We start from the raw sequence: 11,627 nt of genomic DNA, 5'->3' as shown, positions 1-11,627 counted from the left end.
TGTTGTAGGGCTGTTACCCATACACATTTTGGCACTAAGATTGAGGGTGTGTATTCATGGGAACTTTCAACATTGTGAAAACAAAGAAGGAAAGGTTTGTTTTGGATCACAGTTTCAGAGGTTTCACTCCATGATCACCTGACTCCCTTGCATTTAGGCCCATAGTAGTGCAGGACCACCATGTGGGAAGGGCGTGAGAGAGGAAAGCTGCTTGACTCATGGCACACAGAAAGCAAAGAGGAATAAGAGGAACGGGCCATGGCTAGAATATATCTGTCAAAAGCCCACCTCCAACTAGGTCCTAACTTCTCCCCAGATGGACCACTTTCCTGATGGCCGGCTGGAAATTTGAATCCTGAATGGATTAGGCCATTGCTTAGGTCAGAGTCCCCATGATCTAATTATCTCTGGAAATGCCTTCACAGACACACCAAGAGGTGAGCTTTACCAATTGCCCAAGTGCCTTTAACTCAATTAAGCTGGTCAGATAAATCATCACTTGTCTCAAGCATAGATTGCCTATTTAGCAATCTGAAAGATTAGAGTTCAAATCCCAATAATACCAAAAATAAAAAAATAAATGAGCAACTATCACAGAGAGGTTTTGTAACTCAGTGGCACTGTGTGAGTCTCCATGTCCCTGACACAGAGAATATGCAGGAATGTGAGTGCAGGCATGTATGTATGTGGTATGTGTGAGGGGATTAGTGTGTTATGGTAGAACGTATATATGAGGTGAATGTGTGTTAAGTACATGAATTTATGTGACTATATCTTTCCTCCTACAGCTGTTCATGTAGCATATAATTCAGATCTCTCTGTGTTGATTTGTTTCTATAAATCTGCATATTTATGCATGTGGTAGGAGGTGTTCACCATTATGACTCTAATCTCTGATTTAGAAAATGAGTTACGATAATGGACCTGAATAAAATGTTCATTAATTTATAGTAAAAACACAAAGGATTTATATCTTATACCTCTTTTTTATGGGGTTTGAACTCAGGTCCTTTTGAGGCAGGTGCTGTACCACTTGTGCCACACCCCAGCCCATTTTCTTTAGACCCTATATTTCCAATAGGGTCTCAAGTTCACACCTGGACAAGCCTGGATGGAGATCATTCTATTTTTGCCTCCTGCATAGCTAGGATGACAGGCGCCCACCACCATGTCCAGCTTAGTGATCAAGATGGAGTCTCACCATCTCCCCACATACACACTGGCCATAAAGTACAATCCTCCCAATCTCCACCTCCCAAGTAGCTAGGATTGCTGAGGTGAGACATTAGATGTCTTGATTATTACAAGAGCAACCAGTGCTGATTACTCAAAATTCAGCAAAAAAAATGTATAGAGGATTGTGTCAACCATCCAATACTCTTAGATTGAAGTAGTATTTCATTCTCTGGATAATGGAATGCCCGTGTTAGTACACTTGCTCCATATCATCTAGATTGTCAAATGAATTAACATTGTGAATTTGTGTCATGATTTCCTTTCTTTACTGCTTTTCTTTGTATATCTCCTTAAAAACCCTTCTCTGCACTTTGTATGTTTCCATTTCTCTGCATATAAATTAATGTTGGTGCAGTTCGGTGTTAAAAGATCAGGAAAAACCTCACATTTGTACAGATTATCCCAGCACAAGACAGAATCCAAAGGAGACAGACAGGAGATTCTCTGCCAGTCCCTCATGTTTCAGGTCTCAGTATTTCCTCTTCCCTTCAATGTGAGCCTGTTTCCAAGGTCATGGGAGAAAAAGACCCTGCCCAAACACATCAAATAATTCTGAGGTATCACTGAACTTCTAAAGAGTTGGAGTCCACATCATATACCAACCTACAAAGACTCCTGATGTGCTTTAGTGAAATCCACAATAATGTTGTTTGTTGGTGTTCAATCCAATGACAGGACCACAGGTGTAGCTCGGTGGTAGAGCAATTACTTAGTGTGTGAGGCCCTTGGTTCCATCCCCAGCATGGGAACATATCACAATAATCCAAGTAATAAGGAAACCTGATTCTTAAGGACTGCAGCTGCAAACTATGTGTATTGTTCATCTGGCTTATACAAGTAATATGTTAAATCTTCAGGATTTCTAGGGATATAGCCATAACACCTGAAATACTTGTAAGAAAGATTGATTTAATCTATAGGAAGTATGTAATCCTGTGCAGAGTTAGAATATCTGAGTGGCAATTGCCATACTAGAAATGCTTTCCCTAGCTGGGCACCAGTGACTCACACCCAGCTACTTGGGAGGCTGAGATCAGGAGGCTCGAAATTCAGGCCCACCACTGGGCAAGTAGTTTGTGAGACCCCCATCTTCAAAATAAGCAGAGCAAAATGAACTGGAGGTGTGGCTTAAGTGGTAGATCTGGAAGCACAAATCCCTGAGTTCAAGCACCAGGCCCACCAAAAAAAAAGGGCGAGGGTAAGGGAAGGAGGAAGGAAGAAAGAAAGAAAGGAAGAAATGCTTTCTCTGGCTCAGAATATGGAGTACTTAATGGAGAGAATAACTGTATGTCTACTGAAAACGTACATGGTCTGTGGTTTTTGCTGAGACTTTTTCTGTTTCTCTTTTTCTTATTTTTGCCATATTGGAGTTTCAAATCAGGGCCTACACCTGAAACCACTCCATCAGCCCTTTTTTGTGATGGATTATTTTTGAGATAAGTTCTTGAGAATTATTGTCCAAGCTGTTGCCGAGACTGGCTTTCAACCACAATCCTGATCTCTGCCTCCTGAGTAGCTAGGATTACAGGTGTGAGCCACTGCACCCAGCAAGACTTTCTTCTTAACACATAGAGAAGAAACATTTAAGGAACATGTAACTTTATAACTCTGGATTTATTCATGTAACTGTCAGGCACAAATACATCCTGTGATACTTTCTCTGCTTGTGGGAAATTCTATTATAGATCCCAAACTCTTATCATTGTAATGTAAAAAGTTCACAGTCTGAACCCATTAGAGTTTCCAGGTTTGTATTTGCCAGTTTCTAATTTTGTTAAGTATGAATTTTACCATATAATTAAACTTATTTAACTCATGTTTTATTAGAAAAGTAGGTGATAAAAATGTATAACAACTTAGTTTTTTATTGTTGGCATATTATGGTTGTACAGGGGATACATTGTGACACTTACATAAGTACATATACTATATCTTAATTAGATTCACCCCTCCATCTTTCTCCTTCATGACCTCTTCTTAAAGCAATTTCAGCAGGTTTCTTTGTTCTTTTTTCAGACATAAATGCAAAATGCTTCCAGCTTATTCGCCCTCATTTCACCCTTCCTTACACCCTCCATCCTCCCCTGGCATCCACCCTTGGACAGGACCTGTTTTTACCTTCTTGTCCTTCATTCATTTAAAAAAGAACATTTTTATTAGTTTATGACAGTTATACAAGGAGACTCATTGTAACATTTCTATATATACATGTATTATACCCTGAAATGGTTCATCCCCTCTGTCTTCTACCTACCCCATTGCCTTTCTCTGGTGACTTCATCAGGTTTCAATGTTCCATATTCACACTTGTATAAAAAGTACATTAACACATTCACTCTCTTTACTTTCTTCTGTTACCCTCCCTCCCCCACTAGTGTCCTCCTGTTAACATAAGCTATTTTACCTTCCTGTCATTCATTGTTCAATGGGAATTTTGCCTTGGTATTCTACCTGTAAATATATTGTGCTTAAGACGATCTAGCCCCCTTTCCCTACTCTTCCTTATCCTTTTCCCCCATCCTGTGTTGTTCAACAGCATTCATTGTGTTTCATTGTATCTTGTTCCTACACGAATGTGATGTACTTCATTATTATTCACTTTCTATCATTCTTTCCTTCTTTTCCTCCTCCCGTAGCCTCCTGTAACAGTCTCATTTTTGGAAACCTGTTCTATATACATTCATATGTGTATATTATATTTCTTGTATTTGCATTGGATCTGTCCTCCATATATGGGAGAAAACGTGATCTTTGTCTTTCTCAACCTGGCTGATTTCATTAAGTTGATGTTCTCCAGTTCCATCCATTTACCTGCAAACCACAAAATTTAATTTGTCTTTATGGCTGAATAAAATTCCATTGTGTATAAATACCACATTTTCTTATTCCATTCATCAGTTTTTTTTTAAGAGTAGAAGAATGACTTTATTATGGACAGAAAAAAACTTAAGGTAAATACACACATATATACATCTGGTCTGGACATATATGCAATGTAATTTATATATTGTAACATAATTTTGTATTATATATCTGACCTAGACTTATTTGTATATTTATGTAATATAGTTACCTATATATATGTATATATATAATATATATATTCATATATATAGGTAACTTGCTTATTAGGAGGGCATCAAATAAAACAAGTAACTGTCTTATAAACAAAATATTTTATACATGTTAGTATTAATTTTTTGTTGTTGTTCATTTATACATTGTTTGGGTCATTTCTCCACCCTGCCTCCCTCCCCTCCTCAGTTTCAGGCAGGCCCGGTTCTGTCCTTGTGACTGATTTTGTTGAAGAAAAGACATAAGCATAATAAGAAAGACAAAGCGTTTTTCCTAGTTGAATTAAGGATAGCTATACAGAAAGATTCCTACTATTGCTCTCATGTACCCATGTGTTACAACCCATGTTGATTCAACTCTAACTGATCTTTACATTGGTTCCTGATCCCCTGCTATAATGATAACCTATAGTTTTTAGGTTTCTGTATTAGTTCCTCTGGAGTGGGGACATCAAACACTTTCATGTTTTGGGTTTTCTACCTATTCCTACATCTCCCGTATGTGCTCTCCCCTTTTCTTGTGATCCAAGTCCAACAACATTGCTGCATTTGCACTAAATCTAAAGTCAGCATATGAGGGAGAACATATGATTTTTGGTCTTCTGAGCCTGGCTGACCTCACTCAGAATGATGTTCCCCAGTTCCATCCATTTAAGATGATTTCATTTTTCTTTATGGCTGAGTAAAATTCCATTGTGTACAAGTACGACATTTTCTTGATCCATTCATCAGTAGTGGGGCATCCTGGTTGTTTCCATAACTTGGCTATTGTGAATAGTGCTGCAATAAACATGGGTGTGCAGGTGCCTCTGGAGTAACTTGTGTTGCATTCCTTTGGGTATATCCCCAGGAATGGGGTTGCTGGATCATATGGCAGGTCTATGTTTAGATTTTTAAGAAACCTCCAAATTTTTTTCTAGAGTGGTTGCACCAGCTTGCATTCCCACCAGCAGTGGATTGGGATTCCTTTTTTCCTACATCCTTGCCAGCACTTGTTGGTGGTAGTGTTTTGGGTGATGGCTACTCTAACAGGAGTGAGATGGAATCTTAGTGTGGTTTTGATTTGCATTTCCTTTATGTACAGAGATGGTGAGCATTTTTTCATGTGTTTTTTGGCCATTTGAATTTCTTCTTTTGAAAAAGTTCTGTTTAGTTCAGTTGCCCATTTCTTAATTGGTTCATTGATTTTAGGATAATTTAGTTTCTTAAGTTCCCTGTATATCCTGGTTATGAGTCCCTTGTCTGATGTATAGCTGGCAAATATTTTCTCCCATTCTGTGGGAGGTCTTTTCAATTTAGAGAGCATTTCTTTTGTTGTGCAGAAGCTTTTTAATTTTTATGAAGTCCCATTTATTCATCCTTTCTCTTAGTTGCTGAGGTTCTATTGAGGAAGTCTTTGCCTATACCTATTTGTTCCAGAGTGTTTCCTGCTCCTTCCTGTAGTAACTTCAGAGTTTCAGGTCTGATATTTAGGTCCTTGATCCATTTTGAGTTGATTCTAGTACAGGGTGATAGACATGGATCTAGTTTCAGTTTCTTGCAGATGGGTAACCACTTTTCCCAACAACATTTGTTGAAGAGGCTGTCTTTTCTCCATCGTATATTTTTGGCACCTTTGTCAAAAATGAGGTGAGTGTAGTTGTGTGGGTTCATATCTGGGTCCTCTATTCTGATCCACACTGGTCTTCGTGTCTGTTTTTGTGCCAGTACCATGCTGTTTTTATTGCTATTGCTTTGTAATATGTTTGAAGTCAGGTATTGCTCTTTTTGCTGAGTATTGCCTTAGCTATTCATGGTCTCTTGTGTTTCCAAATGAACTTTAGGGTAGATTTTTCAATCTCTGTGATGAAAGTCATTGGGATTTTGATGGGAATTGCATTAAACATGTAGATTGCTTTCAGTAGTATAGCCATTTTTACTATGTTGATTCTACTGACCCGTGAGCATGGGAGTTCTTTCCATCTTCTGTAGTCTTCTTCGATCTCTTTCTTCAGTAGTTTGTAATTCTCCTTGTAGAGGTCATTCACATCCTTTGTTAAATTTACTCCTAGATATTTGATTTTTTTTTTGAGGCTATTGTGAATGGAATTGTTTCCATGTGTTCCTTTCCATGTGTTCATTGTTGGTGTATAGAAAAGCTAATGATTTTTGTAGGTTGATTTTGTATCCTGCCACCTTATTGTAACTGTTTATGGTGTCTAAGAGTTTTGGGTAGAGTTTTTTGGGTCTTTAAGGTATAGGATCATATCATCTGTAAATAAGGGTATTTTAATGGTTTCTTTACCTCTTTGTATTCCTTTTATTTCTTCTTCTTGCTTAATTGCTCTGGCTAGAAATTCCACTACTATGTTGAATAGGAGTGGGGAGAGTGGGCATCCTTGTCTCGTTCCTGATTTTAAGGGGAATGGTTTCAGTTTTTCACCATTAAGTATGATATTGGCTGTAGGTTTGTCATATATAGCCTTTACAATGTTGAGGCACATTCCTTCTATTCCTAGTTTTCTTAGAGCTTTTATCATGAAGTGGTGTTGGATCTTATCAAAAGCTTTTTCTGCATCTATTGAGATGATCAAGTGGTTTTGTCTTTGCTTCTATGGATGCGCTGTATTACATTTATAGATTTGCATATGTTGAACCACCCCTGCACCCCTGGGATGAAGCCAACTTGGTTGTGGTGAATGATCTTTCTGATGTGTTGTTGGATTTGGTTTGCCATTATTTTATTAAGGACTTTTGCATTGATGTTCATTAGGGAAGTTGGCCTGTAGTTCCCCTTTTTGGACGTGTCTTTGTCTGGTTTTGGGATGAGAGTAATATTGGCTTCATAAAATAAGTTAGGCAGTGTTCCATCCCGTTCTATTTCGTGGAACAGTTTAAGGAGGGTTGGTATTAGTTCTTCTTTAAATGTCTGATACTCAGCAGTGAAATCGTCAGGTCCTGGACTTTTCTTTTTTGGGAGGCTCTTGATGGCAGCTTTAATTTCTTTTTGTGTTATAGATCTAGTCAGGTGATTAATATCCACCTGGTTCAGTTTTGGGTGGTTGTAAGTTTCTAGAAACTTACATTTCTAGAATGCCTGACTCAAAGTTTTGTGAATCATTATCATAATACAGACTCCCATGATGCAAATGGTCTTCAAAGATATGCATTCAGCTTTTGAAAACCTCCTGATACAAGATTTACATTATACATTTTTAAGGGAAAACCAGTGGTAACTGGAAAATACTGATTTCAGTTGACACTATAACTGTAGCCCATGTTTCACAATCCCATGCAGGACCTTCTGACTCTGAAGACAAATATCACTGACAGGAACTGGCAAAATTGTTTGATCCCAGGAAATTGTCATAAGATTCTTCTACTTGTTACAGACTGTGATTGAAATCTTCAGGAACTTTTGTCTTCTTTATCCTTATCTGTTCATCCATTTCACTGGGGCCAGAGAATGGTCCACAGATGTGATTCTCAGACACCTGACAGTAGCCAACTGCATAGTCATTCTCTCTAAAGGAGCCATCAAGGTAATAGCAGTTTGGGAGGTGAGACATTTCCTCCATGCTATTGGATGCAAACTTGTTTTCTATGTTCATAGAATGAGCAGGGGTGTGTCCATTGGTAGCACCTGGCTCTTCCAGTCCATCATGATCAGCCCCAGGAACTCCAGGTGGGTAGATCTTAAAGTAAAATCTCCCTGTTCTGAATCCTCTTTATGTTGGTAAATATCATTTTTCCTATGCACATGACTGTCAAATCAAGAAACAACAACATCACAATAAAAAGGAATATGAGATATTGTTCCACAACAGGTAATAACAAAATAATTCTCCCATTATATGCAGTTTTGTCATCACTCCCCGATGTTTTGAGTTTGGGGCTCATGCTCTGGGCCAGTGACTTCATGGTTTTCATTCTGCAAAGCACAAGCAAAAGGTTCAACATATCCATGGACAAAATCTCTCCTCTGATCCCTCCCCTTAAGTCCAGAGACATCCACAGTATCCCTGCCCTGGTGTCTTTGCATCTTCTTGTATCCTCTCCTACCTTGTTCAAGTGTGTGCATCTCCTTTTGATAATCCTGGTGGGTTGCTGGCTGATGTTCTATCCTTAATCAATGCATGCTTCCCAACCATCTGCTCCTTGGTTCTCATGAGCAATAAGTCCAGTGCATCCAGGATGTGTATTGCCTGTGTAAGATTTCAAAATCCACTAAATTCGTCATAAACATGCAAATTGTATACATTTGCATAGTATGGAATTGCTTATACATTCATGCATGCAAATCTATAAACCAAATCCTAAGCTCTTATGTAATAAGTGGTGAACAAGAAGCTTCATTGCTACTAATAAACAAAACATAGTAAGAGCAATTGTAAATGAAACGTGATAATTATGCAAGTGCTTATATCATTGCAATTTTAGTAATTCCTGCAATATTTAGTTTGGACTCTACACAATGAAAACATTTATTTCTTGAAAGAATCTGGAGATTATAGGTGAGTCTTTCAAAGTGTAACTTTTCATCTATCATTTTACATTTATGAGGAAATTAACGAAATATGACATTATTGAAGAATTTACAAGAGAATGTAGTGGGCAAGAGGACCATTCAAGATAGTGAAGAATAAAATGTTCAGGTATAATAATAAGGAAGTTTGAGTGAAGGTGGTGTACAGATCAAGTTTTCATCATTAGAATCATTGGGGCCTAACTTATAAAATATGTACATAACATCCTTAGAGAAGTACAAGCCACTTAAAATCTTGCTATGGAGAGACATTAGCATATTTAATATGTAAGTGGATAGAATGAACTGGAGTAAGATCAAAGTCAGCAAAAAATATGGTTTTGCTAATTTTTTTAAAAACTCAGGTAACGGTAATTTTCCAAATGCATGCTGTCTGGCATTGCATAGGTTTGGGAATTTTTAAATGATAGATTATTTTTTCTTTATGAGAAGATGACAACTGGCCATGTTGGAAAGATTCTGGGGGAATTAGCCCTCTCTTGACTCAAAAGTGAGGAAGGAAGTTTTATTTAAGTTTCCTGGAAGCATCAGAGAACAACTCATTTGGAAGAAAAAGTTATGAAAACAGTCTGTTCTTGTGGTCTTGTGGAGATGGTGGCATCTAAATTCTAAAGAAACAAAATTATTATTCCCAAGTAAAAGGAATATTTTAATATATTATGTATGCATTTACATTAGAAAACTGATGCAAAATATTAATTATTCAATAGTTTAAAATTCTTATTTTGACATATGGACATACATTGACCCTGATAACACAAAAATTAAGGAAATGTTTAGTTTGCATGAGGCACTTAAACATATTTTCCACACATTAGATCCCAATTAAGATGGAAAATGCATGTGTGTTATAGAATTGGTAACATTATGTTTGCTATCCATCAAGCAGTATTAAAAATTTTTACATGAAGATATCTGAAGATAAACTGAGCATGGTGGTCCATAACTATAATCCAAATACTGATGAGATTGAGAAAGGAGGATCAAAACAGTCTGAGTCCTGCCTGAACTACAAAGAAAGATCATGACTCAAAAAAAAGAAGAGGTGTATACCTTATACCAATTACAATAGTAATTGTAAATTGTAATTGTAATTGTAAATAGACAAACTAAAGTCTATTGCATGTTGCTGTCTTGCTATGCTAGCTGCTTAATTAGTTCAAATTAGTCTGTAGTTTCATTATTCCTAATGTTTTAGCTATATCTATCAAAACCATTTTATTAAATATAATCATACAATGTTACTTTAACAAACATGAAAAGTCTACTTATGTTTAATGTAATAATTGATGTAACTGGGGTTCAGTATACCAATGTACTGCATGTCTGTTCTTTGTTACTTTTTGTTTTCTTTTATCTTAATTCTTTGTTTTTAAAATACTGTAAAATAATTTTACACTTGCCCTTATTATTTTAATTGTATAAATTTATGGAGTACAGGGTGATAATTTGATATATGTATACAGTGTTCAGTTATCAAATCAGGGAGGTTAACATTCCCATCTCTTCAACTTTTTAAATTTTTAATTAATAGGGATTAAGCACATTTATAAAGTAGTATGATATTTCAACATATGTATACTGAACAAATCAGTGTAATTAACATTTCCATCTCCTTTTCAGTTTGTGTGGGGGGGGGGTTGTCCTCAATATCTTAGTGTTTCACCTTGAAATTATTTATATAAACCAATTACAGTGTGAAGTTTACACCTTTAACTTTCACCTTGAAAATACAAGGGCATTACCATAGTACCTTCTTCTAGGTTTTTAATTGGTGATATACATTTGCAAATTTACAAATTGTTGCTATGGTTGTTGTTGTTGTTGGAAAAGGATCTTACTATGTTGCCCAGGATGGCTTCCAACTCCTGAGCTTAAAGGGTCCTCCAGCCTCAGCCTCCCAAAGTGCTTAGATTGCAGGTTTGGGTCACCACAACTATCTTTACATATATTTTTAAACATACATGAGTTATCTTTATGAAATTTCACAAGCTGAACACAACTCTGTATGCAGCTTCTAGACCAAAACAAAATATTGTTGAATTCTAGCCCTGAAGCATTTTTGTGAGCCTTCTCCCAGACCCTATTCCCAAAGGCAACCACTACTAAAACATCTAACAGCATAGAGCTCTTTCTTTTTTTTGCATTTGGTGTAAATGGAATCATACAAAATGAATTCTTCTGTATTTGGCTTTTATATTCCATGTGTTGTTTGTATATCTGTATTAATGTATATGATCGTGGATCATACACAAAGGAGTAAGGAGATGAAAGGATTCCAAACTTAAGTCATACAGGAGTAATGGGTTTTTTATGAGATCTATTGTCCAATATGGAGACTAGAGTTTAATAATAGTGTAATGTACATTTCAGAATTGCTAATAACAAATATTAAATTTCCTCACCATAAAAAGCATTAGTGATGGGCATGTTAACTAGCTTATTTTAATCATTCCACATTATCTACAAATATCATAACATTACTTTATTACAAGTTTGTGTCACTATAATTTGTCAATACACAATAAAACCAAAAAGGTTTTTTTAAGTATATTGTCTTGGCCCAAGAGGAATAACTTCAATTGTTCAGGTGAATTGCCATGTTTAAATATGGGAATAGAGTATTTGATGAAAAAGGTGGGTTAGGGATACCATGAAAGGAGTGATGGAGAAGACGGTAGTTGAGATGTCAGCATTCCTTCACACCAAATGCTGTATATTCCCAGCTCTTTACTTTGGGTCCAATTCAAAGCAAAAATGAGTAGAGTGACCAGAGATCAAGGGAAAACAGT

At 36.7% G+C, this 11,627-nt stretch overlaps 1 pseudogene; it reads left to right on the top strand.

Annotated features, from left to right (window-relative positions):
• Positions 1–413: 413 nt before the first annotated feature.
• LOC141417906 (vomeronasal type-1 receptor 4-like) lies at positions 414–8,288 on the top strand (annotated as a pseudogene).
• The last annotated feature ends 3,339 nt before the right edge of the window (positions 8,289–11,627 follow it).

Source organism: Castor canadensis, chromosome 16 (genome assembly GCF_047511655.1).
Source record: "Castor canadensis chromosome 16, mCasCan1.hap1v2, whole genome shotgun sequence".
NCBI lineage: Eukaryota > Metazoa > Chordata > Mammalia > Rodentia > Castoridae > Castor > Castor canadensis.
Note: the sequence above shows the minus strand (reverse complement) of the source record. Positions and strands in the feature narration are given on the sequence as shown.